This window comes from Arachis stenosperma, chromosome 10 (genome assembly GCF_014773155.1).
Source record: "Arachis stenosperma cultivar V10309 chromosome 10, arast.V10309.gnm1.PFL2, whole genome shotgun sequence".
In the NCBI taxonomy this organism is placed as follows: Eukaryota; Viridiplantae; Streptophyta; class Magnoliopsida; order Fabales; family Fabaceae; genus Arachis; species Arachis stenosperma.
Window position 1 is genome coordinate 124,168,758 of NC_080386.1, and position 9,590 is coordinate 124,178,347.

Consider the following 9,590-nt stretch of genomic DNA (forward strand, 5'->3'; position numbering starts at 1 on the left):
CCCACCACTGTCGCTATACTATCCCCAGATAGAGATCCTGCAAGTGCAAAGACTTTCGATTTCTCTGGACCAATGACTTTATCTCTAAAGGAGATCTTTGTAGGCTTTGAAAAATCCTCCCGTGAAAAATCCTCCTTGGCACCGGATGCACTCCCACCCACACTCTCCCCCTTATCTCTCCCGTGCAAAGCCATTCTCACTGTGTTTTACCCTCAAACACTCGTTCCCGCTCTCTCCCTCTCTCATTTTCTCTGAGTACGGAGTACGTACTCTTTTTCTATTAGGGTTTAATTTATAAATAAATCTAAGTTGATAAAATAAATAAAGAACTAATCAGTCACTAAAAAAATAAATAAATAAATAAATAAATAATCATATTATGTATACATTAAAAAATTAGTTAGGTTATATTTGTTTGGCAAATGCTGTTTGGCAGGTACGTGTGACACTGACACTGAAATAACAATACAAAGATAAAAAAAGATTGTGTTTAATAGAAAAAACATGAAAAAAGTGTTCCTAATTGAATATTGTCATGAAATCTTCATCCTAAAAATTTATTCTTCCCACAGTATATTATGTACAAGGCTTGTGTGTTTGATACAAGGATATCCATATATCATTACAAAAAATGTTAAGGCAAGTAGATTTTGTATTTTGTAGTCATTAATTAGTTATTATTAATATTTTTAATAGTGTGAGATTAGATTTAAGATTTTTTTTTTGTTGGTTAAGTACGAGCCAAATTTTAATAAAAGTATTGGTTTCTAAATTTTTTTAACATTATTTAATAATTAATTTAACAGTTGTTAACTTTTAAATCGCCGCTAAATTTCATGAATAAAGACATTATATCCAAAGATACTAAATTAGTATATTTTATGTTTATTTTAACAAAAAAATATAATTATATGAATAAAAATGTTATGTCCAAATATTAAATTAGTGTATTTTATATGATATGGATAATAAGAGATACTTATTTTTTTATTTTTTATTTTTTTCTTTTATTATTCTTGTTAATTTTTTATATTTATATTTTTTATTATTATATTTTTATTTTCAAATTCTTTGAATGAAAAAAATAATAATAAATTAGACTTTTATAATTTATTATAGTTTATCATCAAACAAAATACAAGAACACTAATGAATAAAATAATGAATTAAATTAGATAAGATATTTTCTTTAGATTTGGATTTGATAGAATAAAATAAAAATATTCTTAAAATTTGAAAATTTAAAAATTATTTTTATATATTTATTTATTTTAAAATATTATTAACTAATATTTTTAATTAATAAAAATAAAACAACCAAATATATATAAATATAAATAATAATAGAAATAAAACAACTAAATATATTTTTTCATAATTTTTGCTCTATCACTGTTGCATATCTTTTTGCAATGAGAGGTCATATTATGGACTATAGAGGATGTCTTTCACTTTTATGAGGCCCTCCACTTTCATTTTCCTACAATTTCGAATTAATATTAGGGATAAATATTATTTTAGTTTTTTTTAAAGTCAAAATCAAAATTATTGTATTTTTTTAAATAATTTTTAATCTTCTATTTACTATTAAAATTTTTCTTTTGACAAATTTATTCTTAGTAAGTTCGTTCTCTTCATTTATACTTTGCTCTTTTTGACATCCAAAATTAAAATCTTTTGTTCCAATTTATAGCGACCACACTTTTACACTTTTTTATTATCTTGTGTTTCACTAACTATATTTTTTTACCATTCTTCTACCCTATTGCTACTTTTCAGATCTCAATTCAACAGTTTTTCAACAAAACCCAAAGCTTTAATTTCTTTCTTCTCAAGTGTGTTGCAGATGTCTTCACTGCACTCTCTACCACCTGCAGTGGTTCCTTCTCTATTCGCATGACATGGAATGAACTACTATTGCACAGGTGGGAGGTGGAAGATTCGAGTTATGCTGTTGACTTGGATGGTTGCCCTGGACATGGATTGACGGCCTTTTATTGTGACAGCGGTGGCAGAACAGATCACCAATCCTGCTATCTCTACTTCTCTCTCTTTATGCCGTTTGTCTCTCTCTAATTGATAAATTTGTTCATTTTTTTTTTAAATATGAATGCTTTGTCATTTTTTTTTTGTGTGGGTATTATGCTTTGTCATTGTTATTGTTGAATTTGAAGGATTTGATATGGTTGGATTTAAAAAGAAAATTTTTGTTGAAGTGTTGATGGTGGTAATCATAAAAAAAAGAGTAATATCCTAAATAGGTCCTCAAACATTAGATTATCAGATAAATAAGTTTTTATCGAAGCATAATCATTAGACAGATAGGTCCTCTTGAACAAGCAGATAGATTTCCCATTTAAAACATTGCTGTTTCGCAAATATGCCTTTCATGTTGGGGACGAATTTATCCTCCATAAAACGACGTCGTTCGCCTCATGATCTAATACGACGTCGTTTTGTCCAATTTGGATGGAGACATGACCGTTAATCTGATACGTCAGTCCGTTAACCTCCACATAGGAAGTCCTGACCAGGTCAAATTGCCATGGGGAGTCCGACTTTGAATTTTTTGGAGAAATATTGATGCTTATTTTTTTTTTACCAAAGATATAGAGACTCGAACCCGCAACCTTTTAAATGAAGATGAGAAGATTATACCATTTGAGTTATAATTTATTGGCAACATTGACGACTATTTCAAACAAAAAGAATTAGGAATAATATTGATTTTAATATTAAATTTTATGAATCAAAACAATACTTATCTTTTAATATTAAAAACACTTATTTTTTTAGAATAATCCTTTTTAAATATATATTTTTTGCTTTCGTGGATATATGAATAACTATTATTTTAAAATATTTTTGTATATTTTATAGAGTACTATTTGTATTGCTAATTTTTTATAAAATATTAAATATTTATTATTTTAATTAATTTTATGAAATTTATTTATTATGAAACAAATATAAGAACCAAAATATTTTACTATTTATATACATGTAAAAAGAATAATTATGTATCCAAATTAAAAGCAAGACATTTATCAAAAATGATATAAGGAATATTTTGAATATGTAACAAAAATAAAATCAAAAAATATTTTTAAAGTGATCTAGATATTCACTTACTTTGTGTAAGAACCATTGAAATGACTAATACAGTTTTATAAAAAAGTATGCGCCTAATAATAATAAATTAAAATAAACAAAAATAAAAAAATAAAAAATAAAATGTATAAATAAAGATAAAAGAAATAAACATTAAAAAAATTATAAAATTATAAAATTATACCTTAAACACGAGAGAAAAAGAAAGAGAATGGGAAAGGGTAGCTTGTTATTTTTTATGTGGGGAGAGAGAAGTGTATAACAAGAAGGTGTGAACAGAAGTGTGTTTTACATTGGTATGGTATTAACAAATCGGATGCACCGATTTGTTTGTTTTATTTTTTTTTTCAAACAAACAATCACAAATCGGACGGTCCGATTTGTGAATTCGAAAAAAAAAATTTTAATGTTGAAATCGGACCGTTCGATTTTTATTTTAAAAAATAAAAAAAAATAAAAAATACAAAACGGACCCTCCGATTTGTAGTTAATTTTTTTCTCCAAACAAATCGGACCCTCCGATTTGTAATTTATTTTTCTCTTCAAACAAATCGGATCGTCCGATTTGAATAAAACACCATATAAAAAAAAACACCCAATATTCCAATAATAATGTATTACACATATATTTAAACAATATAAAAAAAAATTAGCCGAGGAAGGGAGGGAGAGAGAGAAAAGAGATCAAATCAAATCAAATAAACTAATTAAATTGATTATTAAATAATTTAATATTTACCACAATTAAATCAAATAATTTATATAATTAATCAAATTAATTAATTGATATAATTAATCAATTAATATAAATTATAATAAATGGTAAGATTTGAATGTCTAATCAAATTAACTAATTGATATAATTAATTAATTATAATTAATTTGCTTTAACGAATTAAATGAAATAAATCAGGAAACACCTCAAGAGCATGCCACATCAGTTTCATCATTAAGTGCAAAAATTCAATTTTTATATAATAGAATAAATAGAATAGATAGATAATAAAGGCATTTTCTTAGATAAGTATAATTATATATTATTTATTAAATATTAATTGGTTATTAATAACTGGTGCCATTATCATATAATTATCATATTATTATTATTATTATTATTATTATTATTATTATTATTATTATTATTATTATTATTATTATTATTATTATAATTAAAAATATTTTCGATTGATAATTGATAAGTAGTTTAATAATGTATTAAATATTTATTTTATACAACTATAATAAAGATATTTTTCTAAATTAGTATAATTATGTATTATTACTTAAATACTAATTATAGTATAATTATAATAAAAATATTTTTATAAAATAAACTCAGAAGAGAAAATAGTGGATTTATTTTGGCGGAAAAATAGATTCATGAGGAATCGACACTTCACTTCTATTAGTTGGGGGAAAACCCAGTTTTAGTATATTAAGTAGATAACCATCCCAAACCCTAATTTATCAAAATATTTCGCTCCAATACCCTCTTCTTTCCCAACCAACTGCCACCCCACCTTCATCAATAATCATCTCACTTTCACCGTTAAAGCTTGACTTACCACACGCCGTCACCGGCATCGCTCACCCATAGTGAAAATAATCATCTACTTAAGGATAAAAATAATCATCTACGTACCTAATAAATTGAACATCCAACATAATTTAACTATATATAATTAAACTCAATCCAATAAAAAATAATCATTCACATAACAATTAAAATAATCATCCATATACCTACTAAAATGACTATCCTAAACTAGCCATTGAATTAATATTACGAATGAATGTTGGACAGATATTTGAATGCTCACTTGGATTAGCTAGAGCAAAGCCTAAAATAGACCCGTCCAAGATGGTTTTAGAATGACTGCTTTGAAAGGACCGGCAAAACGAGTCACAAGGTAACGTATCGGATTCGTTCCAAGTGCTTTCCTTTCCAGCATTCCTTCCTAAAGGAATGCAGATTGGGTGGGTATTTTTGGGCAGGAAAAGCATGAAGTAGTAAGCAGTATAAAATGTCGTAAGCAAGAGAATAGTTCAGTCAACTAATGAGGCCCAGTAAATTGGAATAGAACGTATCGGAGGTTATGTTCCTTTTTGCTTTTTTTTCGGGCTCGAATCCTACTTGGGGAGGTTTGGTTCATTATGAATTCTTCGTCCTTACCTGTGTTCTATTCTATTGATCCAGTTTAGGCAACTTTCAGTTCTATCTCCAGTAAAAATAAATTAAAAAAAAGCATAAGAGGTATATCTGATCGGGTAGCAGTGGAAGAGAGGAAGAAGGAAGAGCCATTGGGATTAGGGTACAGACAAGACTAATTTTGATTTGTGCTATCGGTTGTAAAGTGCTGCTCAAGCTGAGCTAAGATTTGAGTAGTATCTTCATTAGCCGGAAGGAAGGTAATCTATCTAGTCTTTCTCATTCCTTTCGCCCACGACCCGGCAATCGTGGACCCTTCCTCTAGTTAGTGACTTGCCTCCCTTCCTTCTAGTCACTACTAGTAGGATAACATCTATTAATCCCTTAATCCAATCTTACGCATAAGGCATCCTTGATCAATGATTAAGAGGTATTGAATACACAGGATCTCTTCATGTGAACCAAGTGATCCACATTCTTTATACCTTCAAATGTTGTCTTGTTTTCCAATTTCCTGTATGTTGTCATGTACATGCATGTTACCATATTTTTCCAATCACAAGCTAAATGAAAACATGAAATATATGGAAGGGTTAAGAGAATGAGAAACGAATAAGGAAGATTACTTGAGAAAAAGCTGAGATGTTACCATATCACATTTGACAGTGACAACCTGGACGATAGGATGAACAGATTGATGGCTCACTCTTCAGCGGCTTTCGCCGGGAATTACAGTGTCTCAAAACGACAAACCAGTATGATGTAGCAGCAACTCCACGAGAGGGTTGCGCAACACCACAACAACGTGACCAGGGGAGAGTGGCACGAAAACAGCGGCAGCAGCGTTGGGCTAAGTGGTGGAGGGCGAGGCGCGTAGGCGGACCGGCAAAGGTGGAGGTGGTGTCAGTGGGAGGCTACGGCAAGGTCGGGGTGAGGACCCGAGAAGATGACAACGAGTTTTAGACGTGTATCGGATGTTACAGTGAGATTAGTGAGATTAGGAATGATTGTACGTAGTGTGAATGAGTTTAAATGCTAATTCTAATTTTTTAAATTTTAAAAATTAAAATTAAATAATTGATTAATGATTTGATTTTTTAATTTTAATTTTAACTTTCTTTTTCAATCTATTGTTCACAATTAGCATTGGCCAAAATTTTGATACGATCTGCACTATGATCGTCGAATTGGATCTAATATCTGCCGTTTTTAAATTTGGATCTCATCCAATCCGTACATTTGCGGATCAGAAATTGGATATATTCACAAAACATAAAATATTTTAAAAAGTTTATTTTTATTAAAAAATATTAATAAAATTCTTTTTTTACTTTTTTTAAACATGTTTACTGTTTAAATATTATTAAACATACTTTTCTTAAATATTAAAAATAAAATATTACAACATATATGATAATTATTGGTTAAAATAAAATACAAAAAGAATATTTACTTATTTCTTTATTTATTTTTGTAGATTTGCAGATATACGAATATACCTATTTAAAATTCACAATCCGATCTATCTTATTAGAGTGCAGATTAAATCCGATCGATGAGTATCTCTAAAATTAAACGCGATTTTTAAACCATTTTTCTTATTTTCTTTTTTTGTAAAAGATATGCTCATTTTTTAAATTTTTTATTCAAAATATTTTTTAAATTGAAAAATAAAAAGATTAATATTTTTATGTATTATATATAATATTTTGAATAAATTTTATTTTTATAAATATTTTAAAAAAAATTATATTATATAATAATATTTTAACAAAATAATTAATTAATAAAATTTTAATATAATGATTTAATTATTTTTTAAGTAATATAAAATAAAATTTAATTATTTTATATTTTCAAGACATCACCGTCGTAATATGGCACATACACAACACTATCTTGGGTGGGTAATACTTGATAATCTTTAAGGAAGGATTAATTTAACTTATAATTTTATTTTTCAGAGACTAATATTGCAAAATTTTTTGGGACCAATTTAAAGGTGAGACTATCTTTTAAAATGAATTTGAATATTAACTCTAAGTTTTTAAATAATGAGTTTGAAAATTAATTAATTTTAATAATATAGAGATATGAGATTTATGTGGATATGAAAATTAAATTTAAATTTAAATGTATTTCAACTACATTCTTTGATTTTAATTTTGATGTTACGGGATTATTCGATTAGATTTATATATTTAGATAATTTTTTTAAAAAATATATTTAAAACTAGGAGTGGCAATGGGTAGGGTAGGGTAGAGTTTGGAGCCAACACTAATCCTATCCGCGGGTTGAGAGTTTTATATAAACTCAATTCTACCCTACCTGTGGGTTGAGAATATCCCAACCCTAACTCTACCCGCTCTTAACCCGCAGGTACCTGACCCTGCTACCCGCGGGTTACAAAAAAGATGTAATATTATTATATAACTTGATGATAATTTAAAATAGAACTGACTTTTATGTAAAAAAATATTATTAAATTATCAATTAATGGTCTTCTTTTAATGACTAAGGATCTTTTGCATTTAGTGAGAGGTCTTTGCTTCAACATCCACTTGATGTATTTATATCTATATATATATATATATATATATATATATATATATATATATATATATATATCTCTGAGTTACCTAAGTAACTTTTTTTAAATGCACCTCTCTCACTCCTTCACTCGTTTGTCATACACGCACCACATATAACGTAAACTTTCTATACTGTGTGATAAACCTTTGCTCAACATAAACCTTCTGCTGCAACCTAAACTTTGTTCTCTACTCACATTTTTGTTCTTCTTCTCGCGACTTCTTCTTCAGCGTAATAAGTTTCGTTGTTCTCCTCTATTCGCATTTTTCTTTATTGATCTGCATTGAATTCAACGTAATAAGCTCCGTTGTTCTTCTTCTTCGATCTTCACTTCTAAATCGAAACAATGAATGATTCAACTTCAAATAAGTTGAATGAGAACGATTTGGTTTATTCTTCTAAAACAAATCATGTTGATGAGGTTTGGATTATTCAATTTGAATCGAATTAAATGGAATACAATTGTTAATTTTATTTGAATTAAATTCAATGGACGTATGTGTTTTTAAATCTGTATCTGAATTGAATTGAATTGATAATATCTAAATTGTAGACAGAGGTGTTTCAAATTTGATTTTGTATAATGGATTATGTTTATTTCATAGTGAGCGCGAATGAAGTAACGAGAAGTTTCGGACGCGTGTAATTACGCTTCATTAATGCGCGTGAGTAAATTTGGGCTTGGGTCAACTTGAATGCATGGATACATAGATGTATAGCATGATTGATTTTCTTTTAAGTTTTTAAAAAATCACTCTTGGACAAGAAAAATAATTTTGGAAAAAATGTATTAGGACAAAAAATAACAACTGTTAGCCTTTTAGGTTCAAAATATCTTGAAGAACTAGGATTTATTTTAAAAAAATGACCTAGATTGGACTGAATTATTTTTGAAAATTCAAAATTTTATTTTTTAAAAAAATCACAAAATGAGCTACTCATTTAATCTGCATACTAGCCCATTCAACTCAATTTATTTGCGAGTTAGTCATGTAGTTATATTTGAACTCATTTAACGTGTTATTTTTACGAGCCTAATTTTAAAAATATAAATTCATTTATTTAAGTCAGATAAACGACTGATTTAACCCATTTTAATGATCCAAAAAATTTCTAGATTGAATATATTGAATTTTAGTTTCTTTTATCAATAATATTATAAGTTAAGGATGAATATATATAAGTCATCAGAACCTAAAAGTATACAACCACTTTTCAATAATAGCATAGCCCTTAATATGCAGAAAAGGGTTAACCCTTTGCCAAAAAGACGACCTATATTTAACAACCACAAAACCCATAACTGAAACCGTTTGTCCAATTCCACATGATTTTGATTATCTATTTTCTATGACATAACAAACACAACAAATTCTAGCTATGCTACAGGTGACATTCTTCTTGTAACAAACTTTTTGATCCATTTTAGAATAGCCCATTCATAATTATATTATTATTATTTTTATTAATATTGTTCTGATTGGAAGTTAGCTAACATGTTGCCACCCCTATTTAAAACTTAGTTACTTCACTATTTAAAATAATTATAAAATAAGTAAGGCTGCAAAATATGTCAAGTTGCCAACCCAAAAATCCGATTCTCCTAAACCCATAGGTTAAATAAACTCATAGTATCTATCATATATTAAGTAGTTTTGAGTTTCTATTTTTTGTTGGTCCATTTAAAACTATTTCGATAAATTATACGAGTTAATCCGTATATTTTCTTTTAAAAAA